The sequence below is a fragment of the Notothenia coriiceps genome, unplaced genomic scaffold, assembly GCF_000735185.1.
Source record: "Notothenia coriiceps isolate Sejong01 unplaced genomic scaffold, NC01 NC01_scaffold00030209, whole genome shotgun sequence".
Classification (NCBI taxonomy): Eukaryota; Metazoa; Chordata; class Actinopteri; order Perciformes; family Nototheniidae; genus Notothenia; species Notothenia coriiceps.
In genome coordinates this window covers 52,599-62,103 of record NW_011362910.1, presented here as the reverse complement: position 1 = coordinate 62,103, position 9,505 = coordinate 52,599, and positions in this window count along the sequence as shown.

Genomic DNA, 9,505 nt, shown 5'->3' with positions numbered 1-9,505 from the left:
CAACACCTGATTTTGGTCGCAGACTTTATATTAATCTTAGTCCACTCTCTGAAGAAAGACTTGACAACCTCCCATCAGCAACAACAATGGAGCTTAAGGCGAGCGAGGCACTGCCCCCTGGAGCAGACACCAACTACGCAGTGTGGAAATGCCTAAACAGAATAAGATCTGGTGTTGGACGTGCAAAAGCCACTCTCGCCAAATGGGGATACCTAAATGACGGGGACGTTGTGTGTGACTGCGGCATTGAACCACAAACCATGCAACACCTCCTGATATGCCCCCTGCTGGAGCAACCCTGCACAACATCGGACTTGGCAGAGTTTAATGAGAAGGGACAGCAATGTGTTCAGCTGTGGCTGAAACACATCTAACCAAGCCCTGTAACTGACTGCCTTGTGGACACGATAAGAAGAAGAAGCTAAATTAGAAACCACAGCAACAGAAAAAAAGTATTCCATTAAAGTTGACAAAAGAAAATGAGAAATAGTGCCTGTTCCATCCACTACTGCTATGCAAAGAACAGCAGTCGGGGGTATGGAGATAAACGTTTGGCAGCAGAAGAAGAGAACAATGTAATCACGTGGATGGACAATAACTTTATAACAGCCATGCAGTAAAGCCATTCAATAAAGTGTTGTTATAAATCACAGTCAGACTGATAAGTTTTGCAAACTCCCAACTGCAATGTTGCATTGTGGGTATGCCAGGTTTTGGCATAGTAGAAGAAAGTGTGACGTAAGAAAGAGGATATCTCTGGTCCTACTACTCCAATTGTTCTGACAATATTATCGGAGTGCAATGATTAATTGGATCAAACCATTCAGAAGTTCAGTAGTTTATTTTCCAGTTGCACTGTTGCTTCTGAGATCAATGGCGAAAACTGCCGCTCTATATGTCTGATTTTTTTCTCCCGGACTGTCTTGAAGGAATAAATGATGGATGTGGATTAAGGGAGAGAGAAGAGAGTGTGAGAGGGCGAAAGAGAGAGGACACGAGGAGGAGAAAGAAGCAGCTGGAATTGATTTTTTAGGAAGCGACGGAGGGAAGCAGGAAACTGCTGCCACATCCCCTGGAGCCTCCTCTGACAGGCTACACCAACTCTCCACACACACACACACACACACACACACACACACACACACACACACACACACACACACACACACACACACACACACACACACCTGTGAGAGCTCACCTGCACATACACACTTTGCTGATTCTGCACATAACACTCTATCTCACACACACTCCTGCCTCGCTCTTCCTTTTAACCTTGCACAATCCCACACTCAAATCAGTTAAAAGAACATTGCACATGTTTCTTTGTTGGGGTTTTCCTCCCATCAGAGCAGCTAAATAAGCTCTCTGGTAGACTCTGTTTCACTTCAAAAAGCAACACGGGCACATAAATAATGAGAAATACCTATGTGAGTTTGAGTACAGTTCATTACGATGATATTGATCTTCTCAGTAGAAAAGGCTCCGAGGCTTCTGCTGCCACAGTTTACTTCAGAGGCTACAACAGAGTTTCGATTTATGATGACTCAGCAGGAAAAGAGCCACAGATAGGAAACTAAAGTGTGTTTTTACTGTATATGCTCTTACAAAGGATACCTAGAGTTACTTAAAAAGCCAAGACACAGATCACCAACAAGTGATCTCAGTATTTAGGTTTACATAACACTAAAAAAGCACATTCTCTGTGTATTCTTTCCCCACTGAGTTGAAGCTGCTCATGAAAGTAATTAGATATTTGGTGTACTAGTTTTCTCCTGCTTTTTACAATTTTGCAATCCCAGCTATGCTTCCTTATAAAGCAATAGATTTGCTGAACACATCAGTGAGTCCTTACACTAAAACACATCTTGTCTCGTCATGGTACAAATAAACACGTTCAGTTTTTAAATGAAAGCAAACATCTGAGATAAGCAGCCAAACAGCATTATGTTAACAGAAAAGGACATTTATATCTTATTTTTAAGCTCTAAGGCTGTACATTTCTTCAACATGAATCAATAACTGATGAGTATGCTATTTCTTGGTTTCATAGCTCAAATCAAAAGCTTTTATTTGATTGTTAACTGCAGTGACACAGCAGAGTAAAATCATGTTTTTCAGGACTATCAGTGCAACATTTTCTATAAAAGAATACACAATTAAATCTATACAATTAAACTCGGGAGAAAGCAGAACAAATCACTTGCTAACTCCCTCGTTGCCTCAATAATTGGTTTAATAACTTTAAGGGTAGGAACTCCTCGTATTTCCTTCTGCTGCGAGGAAGAATGTGCATGCTTTCCGAATGTTTAAATAAAAACAAGAGCTGTGATGCATCTGCTAAATGCACCCTCATTCATCCTCAACTGGTATTGTGTGTTATTTAGCCTTCCTAGAGGACTAAACAAAATAAACAAACTGTTGCATGAAATAAATATGTCTGTGGTTCTCTTTTAGTGTGTGTGTGTGTGTGTGTGTGTGTGTGTGTGTGTGTGTGTGTGTGTGTGTGTGTGTGTGTGTGTGTGTGCGTGCGTGCGTGCGTGCGTGCGTGCGTGCGTGCGTGCGTGCGTGTGTGTGTGTGTGTGTGTGTGTGTGAACAGAAAGTAATGAAAAACAGCACGTTTGCTCAAGCAGCTTAACCCAGACAAATAAAGGTTAATGAAATACGAGCCCTTAAACTGAATCTGTAATTTCTTCAGGAGGCTGTAAAGCGCTGCTGATAGTACAAACACACACACACACACACACACACACACACACACACACACACACACACACACAGAGAGAGAGAGAGAGAGAAACCCTGTAATGTAACTATATAAGTATGCAAAGAAAACCTACTGCAAACGCTCCTGAAAAGGAACGAGTGATTCTTCAAAGTGAATCAACAGCTGCGGCGTGTTTTCAGTCAAATGAATGGAAATATGAATATGGATCAGAGTACTACCTTTTCTGCCTCTTCAGCTTTTCAACTTTTTTTCGAAGAAGCATTGCAGCAACACAGACCTACTTTTCCTCTCCTCATCCCCCTGCAAATGCACCAGAGTATTTTCTAAACAAAGAAAAATGCTTTATTCGATCCACATAAAAATCTAACATTTTGAGCAACAGTGAGCAAGAAACATTTTATTCTGTCTGAAAAACTGAGGAAAAGTAGGAGTCAGCCCTTTGACTGGGTGTACTGTACATTAGCATCATGTTTTAGTACAAATAAAGGTTTCAGAGATTTACACAGTGTTCTCTTTTGTTGTCTTCTGCCTTTTGTATCTGTCTTCTATTAAGAGGCACCTTGTTATTTCTGATTTTTCAATTGATATATCAGTAACTTCAGCTTTGTTGCTTAATAGTGTGTCGTCTTGCTTTTGCAGCAACAAAACCAAAGAATATATGTATTTTATTTTCAGTAATGTTTACAACATTTAGTAGATTATTCTGCAAGTGAATTATAGTTGAGTTAAACAGTTTATGTGATTCAAGTAGCCTTAGGTTCACAAATAGAAGAAACAGTCCATTAGGATAAATAAAGATAAATAAATAAGGTCAATCAATCGTAATTAGATAAAACTGGAAGTATCCAATAATATAAAAAAACACATTTTGCATTAGGAGAATCATTTTAGGTAGTTCAACCAAATAACCCTTACAGTAGAAACAGGAAAAATGACAAAACCCAAACCTGAACTTTCCCTTTAAGCAATATTCTGTGTAATGATTTTTCAGAACGTCCTCGCCCTAAGCTAGCTAACAAACTGTTCCCAAGCCATCTGAGAAACTGTAACTCTGGCTTAACAGGCACAAAACAGCTGACACGACGACACACACACCTACAGAGGTATATTACCAGTCCACCAGGGAGCTAAACTGCTTACAGGACACACTGAGTCCTTAATGACCCAAGGTGAGTGTATGTTTGTGTGTGGGCGCGTGTGTGTGTGTGTGTTGGCGCGCGCGCGTGTGTGTGTGTGTGTGTGTGTGTGTGTGTGTGTGTGTGTGTGTGTGTGTGTGTGTGTGTGTGTGTGTGTGTGTGTGTGTGTGTGTGAGTGAGAGAGAGATCTATTGTGAGTGTTTAACACAATAGAGACACACAAGATGATGCTTCTCACAGTTTATATATGTAAAGGCATTGTGGGAAACACAATGAATACTCAATAACATGTTTAAAATGCAGTGTTCAATACATTATTTAATAAGTGATCATTTTGACCTGTCTTTTCTTAATTCTAGTATATACATCGTTTTTTTATTTCTACATATCTACTATTCAAATGTACTTATACGTTGATGTTAATGTTTTAGGTAGTCATCTTCTTTAATGGCATAACCTCTCGCTGTAAAGATTTGTATAACCAAGTTTAAGGAATCATTGCCTTGTTGATTCTCCACATGTGAAATGCCCAAAAACTGCGCCATGAATTAATTACAATTATTCACATGATAACGAAGACGTTTTCAGTCAGACTCCATATATGTTTAGCATGTTGAGTATGTTGTGTGTGTGTGTGTGTGTGTGTGTGTGTGTGTGTGTGTGTGTGTGTGTGTGTGTGTGTGTGTGTGTGTGTGTGTGTGTGTGTGTGTGTGCATGTGTGTGGATCAATATAGCTATAGCTGTAATAAGCTGCTGTGACAGTATAGCAGCTGCCTCTGGAGCACAGATACGAGGAACTGTCGTCTAATTTAGCTGAACAGCAAAACACTGCTTAATTTTCTCACATACATAAATATACAGACACACACATTTAAGTCTCATCCTCCATACGTATAATTTTACAATGTTCTCCCTCTGCTGTAAGTGAGTATGAAATATGAGATTACACAATATTATAATTTAAGGAAATAATCAAATGGTTATTTTCCTGTTGTCATGCACAGCTATCTCTTTACTGTATTAATAATGTATAACAACATCCCAGCACTGCAAGTTAAAGTACATGTCAGAGAGGGAAAGAAAGAATGAATAGAAAACTGAAACATGAGTTGTTGTCTGTTGTTAGCTGATCACCCTACAGTACAACCGTTATTGAATTGAATGCTGGATGCATGCAATATAAGCAGCCAACTATTTATTTAGTCATGAGGCTAAATATTTATTATTATTAATATATCAGTTATAATTAAACTTAGCAGACAAGACACTTGAAAGGTAAAGATAGTACACATGGTATATCAATATAAAATAAAATAATGTTTTTACATTTTATGCATATTTTTAATTTGCCAACCCTGTGTTAAAATATCAGAAATATGTTTTTCTGCTTTGCTGAGGTGGAATAGTTTTTAAAAACAAAATGTGACTGTGCAATGGAATCAGAGGAAGTGATTGACAGGCTGATAATCAGACTGTACCACAAAGAGACAACCCCCAAGGAGATATTGATGAGTGTGTGAGAGAAAAGAAGATGGGAAGTAACAGGTGTACACAAACTGACACCTCTTAGATAAAAAACAAACATGTGTGCATGTACTGTAAGATTATGATTACATGAAAGTAAGAAAAGGACGCGCACACTCAGACAGACGGACAGAAACTCCCTAGACAGCAGAGATGAATGATGATGCAAGGATGTGAAATTACAGCTCAGAGTATCTGATGGTCTGACCACTCTCTCCTTTGTCCTCAGTTTATTGTTGTGTTCGTCTCTCTCTCTCTCACACTCGCACACACACGCACAAACAAACACAGAGTTTGGCCTATTGTTAAAACAGCTGCCGAGCAGAAGCTACAATCCTGTACAACAAACTAAAATAACCCAATGCATTCATCTGTCAACTATCCGGAACATAAGAGAAAATAGGAAAAGAGAAGAAGAGAACAGAAGAGCAATCACCGTCTGATGACTCACTGTGTGATTAACTCGTTTCCTAAAGCGTGTGTGTTGGAGTGTGTGTGTGTTGGTGTATTTGTGAGCATATTTATACATTAGGATGCATGTATGCAAATATTAGCATATGTGTATATTATGCATAGATGTATGTTTCTTTATATGCATGGTTGTACTGTGTTGTAGATGTTGGATTTTGCTACACATCAAATGGATTTCACAAGAAAAAGGAAATAAAATAAAAAAATGTTTAGGAATTATACAAAAAAGGACTTACATCGATCTTTCTAAAAATGCTTTTTATTTATATATGTCGGTCCCTGTGCTTTTATTTGCTCTTTGTTTTTCTTCTAGTGTAATGCACTTTCTTACAGTAAGTTCATGTCAATCCTTGTTATTTTTTTCCATAAGGGTTTCAATAGTGTTAAAAGTAAATGGTTGTTTTCCTATTTATTATGAGCTTTACTTTACATCCTGCAAAAGCTCCTTTTGAGAGAAGAATGGGGAGAGTGAAAAGAGTGACGGGAGCATGAAGAAAGTGTGATTACATTTCCTACAAGATGGCACTGTGAGTGTAAAAGCATTTATTCTCACAAACTGCAGCAGTGACTAAAGTCATTCAGTTTTTCAATTCAAGCACTTAAGTGTTGCTGAAACGTGCTGTGTCATGCCCCTCTGCCTGCCTCAACAGTGACTCTAAAGCCAGCCTGGATGGTAACATGTTGTTCAGAGAATATTATAAAAATAATATAAAATGCAAAAACATCAGCCAAATCAGGAAATCTCAATTTATAGCTGTGTATTGTGTCGAATCAGAGAGTGTCAAAGATACAGGTTTTCTGTTGCTAGCGTTGATGGTCTTGATCATTCTGGCTAGACCAAACACACACACACACACACACACACACACACACACACACACACACACACGTATGTGTGTGTGTGTGTGTGTGTGTGTGTGTAAGTGTGTGCTCGGTGCAGAGCACAGGAGACTGTTGCTGTTAAAAAATGCACATCCTGCTCTGTTGCACAAGCTGCTGCATGGCAGACAAAGTGGGTCAGTGTACACACACACACACACACACACACACACACACACACACACACACACACACACACACACACACACACACACACACACACACACTAGGGACATTGGCAGCCTTGCGTTCATATGTTCTCTCTTAATAGCTCTCAATTTTTCTTTTACCCTTTCTCACAAAGATACACACGTGAACACACTCAGAAACTCCCTGATAAGAGCGTTTCACTTGAGTTTGGCAATATTTGCTCCAGCTGTTCCAGCTCGTGTGGCCTGAGAGGATGAGGACTACATATGGGGGAAGCAGATCTAAGAAATTGGGGACAAAAATTGAGAGATGATGAGGAAAGGAGGGCAGAGAAGAGAAAGATAATAAAAATATATTTAAAAAAAAAGAGGAATGGAGAACAAGGAGAAAAGAGGAAAGGAAACATGAAAGGAAAAAATAAGGAAGGAGAGGAAAGGAGAAAAAGGTAGGAGGGAAAAGAAAAGTGAAAAAAAGAGGGGGAAATTAAAAAGAAAGGGGAGGAGAAATTAGGAAAATAAAAAGGGGGGAAAGGAGTTGAGGCAGGAGGAGAGGAGAACATTTGAAAAGAAAGGAAATCAAAAAGAGAAGAGAAAATTAAAGACGAGATGATAAGAGAATAATAACAGAAGGAGAAAACGAGAAATTCTATTCGCACAATCTTTTCGGTGTTCAAAGCAAACACTGATTATTTGCCAAATGAGCCGCTTGATTAACTTACCGTTGTGTAGCGAAAAGGGCTGATGGCAGTTTCAGCGCTGTGTGTCCAGTATTTAATTAGATCACAAAGATGCCTGCTAAAGCTTTAGCACCCTAAGAGTGTTTATTGGACCATAAAAACTAGTGTTGCGTCATATCAAAAGAATTAAACACTCACACTCTTTGAACACACACTTGCACATACACACACACAGTTGTGTGATGATCAAAGTATGTGTCTCAGTGCTGTATGTCTCTGAGGTCCAGGAATAGAAATCCTAACAACTAATACCATCCCTCCTGCTAGATACGTGAGGAAGTTGGATACAGGTAAAATGACAAACACACACAGAGACGCACACACACACCTCACATGTAAATAAACACATGAGACAGGACACACTCTTAGTATCACATTACAACGACACTCTCTCATTTTGCCTTTTCACTTTCTAACACACACACACACACACACACACACACACACACACACACACACACACACACATTGTATTCACAGAGGAGCAGCATGAAAGTCAGAAGTTCCTGCCTTCTCGAACCACCTGTCTTCAAACACCAAAACATCTGGTGTTTCATATCAATCTAAAAAATGTATGCACACTGGTGTTTCCACACCTAGCAGGACGCACGCATGCACGCGCACACGCACACGCACACGCGCACACACACACACATTTTTTTCCACAATAAACATTTCTTGGCAGTATCATTTAGTTCCGAAATGTTAAACCCCTCTCAAACAGATACTAATGAAACTGTGATTTTTTTTTTAGACGGAGAGAAGCTTTTCATTGAAAACAGCACTGATGAAACTCTTTGAAACTCTTTGATGTTTTACAACGCTTGTCTTTAGTTTGTGATTTATAACATCTATCCACTGAATCCAATGAAACTCCTTCAGGCTGCACACAGTGAGTCCCAGACACTGTTGTACATTTATGTATTATGGATTCACTGTCAGAATTCTAAAAATGCAGGTCATGCATGTTCCCTTTAAATAATGGAGGGAGGGCGAGGGAGCAGTTCCCCCAGTTTTTAGTGTGCTTTTGTGTAAAAGATTATTCCTATTTACAGTGGGGCAAAAAAGTATTTAGTCAGCCACCAATTGTGCAAGTTCTCCCACTTAAAAAGATGAGAGAGGCCTGTAATTTTCATCCTAGTATACCTCAACTATGACAGACAAAATGAGAAAAAAAGAAATCCAGAAAATCACATTGTCTGATTTTTAAAGAATTTATTTGCAAATTATGGTGGAAAATAAGTATTTGGTCAATAACAAAAGTTCATCTCAATACTTTGTTATATACCCTTTGTTGGCAATGACAGAGGTCAAACGTTTTCTGTAAGTCTTCACAAGGTTTTCACACACTGTTGCTGGTATTTTGGCCCATTCCTCCATGCAGATCTCCTCTAGAGCAGTGATGTTTTGGGGCTGTCGCTGGGCAACACGGACTTTCAACTCCCTCCAAAGATTTTCTATGGGGTTGAGATCTGGAGACTGGCTAGTCCACTCCAGGACCTTGAAATTCTTCTTACGAAGCCACTCCTTCGTTGCCCGGGCGGTGTGTTTGGGATCATTGTCATGCTGAAAGACCCAGCCACGTTTCATCTTCAATGCCCTTGATGATGGAAGGAGGTTGTCACTCAAAATCTCACGATACATGTCCCCATTCATTCTTTCCTTTACACGGATCAGTCGTCCTGGTCCCTTTGCAGAAAAACAGCCCCAAAGCATGATGTTTCCACCCCCATGTTTCACAGTAGGTATGGTGTTCTTTGGATGCAACTCAGCATTCTTTCTCCTCCAAACACGTCTAGTTGAGTTTTTACCAAAAAGTTCTATTTTGGTTTCATCTGACCATATGACATTCTCCCAATCCTCTTCTGGATCATCGA